The 2785-nt window shown below is 44.9% G+C and overlaps 1 protein-coding gene across 1 annotated transcript in view; it reads left to right on the top strand.

Moving 5' to 3' along the window:
- The window catches only part of TMEM19 (transmembrane protein 19), a 10230-nt gene that overhangs the window by 270 nt on the left and 7175 nt on the right, over positions 1 to 2785 (top strand). The window lies entirely within an intron of this gene.

Here is a 2785-nt window from a genome sequence, read left to right as displayed (position 1 = left end):
CGTTGGAAGAGGGGTTGCTCAGCCCCTTTCGTCCTCAGCAGAGCTGAAGACCGTAGACCTGACAGTAGCTGCCGATGGTTTACAAGGTGTTAATGGCCACTGTACCCTTCTTCGTGGCTTTGCCTGGGGATCCCGTTGAATGTAAAATGTTGGTATCCTTTATAATGTATCTCCCTGAAAGAAAAGAAGTATCAGAAGAAGTTATTTATTGTGAGGGTGGTGAGGCACCGGCACACATTGCCCAGAGAAGCAGTGGCTGCCCCATCCCTGGCAGTGTTCAAGGCCAGGTTGGATGGGGCTTGGAGCAACCTGGCCTAGTGGAAGGGGTCCCTGCCCATGACAGGGGGGGGGAACTAGATGATCTTTAAGGTCCCTTTAAACCCAAACCATTCTGTGTTAACTCAGGCTGTAGCTTAGTTGTGCATAGTTGCAGGGACATTAGTACTTTCTGTAGTCTGTCATTTCGCTTCTAGGACCATTTTTACAGCAACGTGCAAAAGCAGCAGTACTGCTTTCACATCAGTTCAAACCTAGAAGAGTTTAACTGCTTTCCTAAGACAAGGAAAGACATGTTCTTAAGACCTCTGCCAATTTCATGTAGGAAATGCTCAGCTCCAATGTCAATGCGATGTTGCTGAGAGCGCCTAGGGATGCAGTGTGAACACCCTCAACTGCGTAGTGTCACCCTGGATCCAGAATAAATCCAACTGGAATAAACATTCCAGCAGTATGAGCTGACTTTTGCAGTGGCAGTTGGACGTCTCTGCTCAGTGTTTCTCAGTGCTTCAGGTTTTAGGATGGTGTATTAGTCCCGATACAGCATTAAATCTGTGTTGTCTGGACACTTCTAGAGTGGCTTGTGGAGAGATGCCAGACACCTAGAAGGTATGCAGAAGCAGGCAGTTTGTGTCATTTAGAGCTAGCTGAGTTGGGTTTCAACGTGCAACATTTGTGTGTGTCAGCTCTCTGTAGGTATAGTGCTCCGAGTGTTTCTGCTAACTAGGATATTCCAGTCCTTGCTCTCTAACGTGATTGCGAATTGACAACATAGAGTGGAGAGGCCTGGTGAATCTTTGTGGCCCTTCTCTGGACTCGCTCTAGCAGGTGAGTCGCATGTATCAGGTGTCTCCTGATACAGAGAAGGAGACTGTGGACAAATCTTCCCTTTTTTAAGAAGTGGTTGTGGAACAAGAAGGTCAATTCCAGGGCCTCCAACATAAGAAGGACCTGTTAGAGCGAGTCCGGAGGAGGGCCACAGAGACGACCAGAGGGCTGGAGCACCTCTCCTGTGAAGACAGGCTGAGAGAGCTGGGCCTGGAGAAGAGAATGTTCTGGGGAGACCTTAGAGCAGCCTTCCAGTACCTAAAAGGGGCCTATGAGAAGTGTGGAGAGGGGCTGTTTACAAGGGCATGTAGTGACAGGACAAGAGGGAATGGTTTTAAGCTGAAAGAGGGAAGATTTAAATTAGATATTGAGAAGAAATTTTTTACTGTGAGGGAGGTGAGGCGCTGGCACAGGTTGCCCAGAGAGGCTGTGGCTGCCCCATCCCTGGCAGTGTTCAAAGCCAGGTTGGACGGGGCTTGGAGCAACCTGGCCTAGTGGAAGGTGTCCCTGCCCATGGCAGGGGAGTTGGAACTGGATGAGCTTTAAGGTCCCTTCAAACCCAAACCATTCTGTGATTCTGTTGTAGCACAGAGGGTAACAGGTGAGCCGTTTCTGCATAGATGTTAATGCCAGACCTGAAATAATTTACTTCTCTTCAGTTCCCAAAAAGCAGTATACTTTTCAAATACAAGAAGCTTTGACTATGTACAGTTGTCTTCATATGAAAGGAACAGTGAATAGATATAAACCTTGCAATGTATTGCAATTGTTCACTCTATGAGGAAACCAGTAACATGCAGTCAAATATTTGAATAGCCATAACACAGGAAACTCTGTTTGATTAAATCGTGTTGACCAGTAAACAAATTAAAGAGGCACCTCAGAGCTGTATGTGTTTTTCTGCTACCCCTAAACTCCTATGTACTGTTCACATCACCAGTAAACAAACCTAAAATCCATACTCATGTGAAATCACAAGGCAAGACTTGAGTAAAGCTGCAATTCTGTTGCAGCTACTGTCAGAGAAGAAGAATCAGTGGAAAGGATTCCCCTGCTATGTGGGGCACATTAACACGCAGAGAAAGAAGGCTGTCTTTTAGCTTAAATATGTGTTTTCAGTCTAGGATGATTGCCACAAAGAAAATAATTTCTCATGACAACATGTTGTGCAAACACAAAGAAATTCTGTTGTCAGTCTGTTTGGTTGTGCTGTTCTAGATAGAACTGATTAAAAATCACAGGGAGGACAGTGGAATGTAGAAGTAGAAAAGGATTATTCTAGAGAATCCTAAGAGAAGAAGAAAATTCTGGGAGTAAATACATATTGCAAGACATGAAATGGTTGGGTGCAGCTTGCTTTTCAACAAGGCCCTGCAACATTCCAGAGCAAGATGGGCTGCCAGGTTGGGAAGGGGCTGCATGCATGTGCGGTGGAGAGGAACTATGCAAAGCAAAGATTAAGAAGTCTTAATCATCTGTGAATTCTCAGCTAAGCCAAATTTTCTGCAGAAACAGGTCAAGGAGAACTGCATTAGATACCTTCAGTCTCACTTGAAGATAAATATGCAGGTGGAAACCAGGCTATGTAACACTTGACTTGTATGTCATGTGGCTACTTTTCCTTAAATACAAAATGTATAGTGTAGTATTGTTCTTTTTAAAAAAATATGGTTTGGAGAAT

Source organism: Nestor notabilis, unplaced genomic scaffold (assembly GCF_000696875.1).
Source record: "Nestor notabilis isolate BGI_N333 unplaced genomic scaffold, ASM69687v1 scaffold18602, whole genome shotgun sequence".
Lineage (NCBI taxonomy): Eukaryota > Metazoa > Chordata > Aves > Psittaciformes > Psittacidae > Nestor > Nestor notabilis.
The sequence above is the reverse complement of the archived record's forward strand: the minus strand, read 5'-3'. Positions and strand labels throughout refer to the sequence as shown.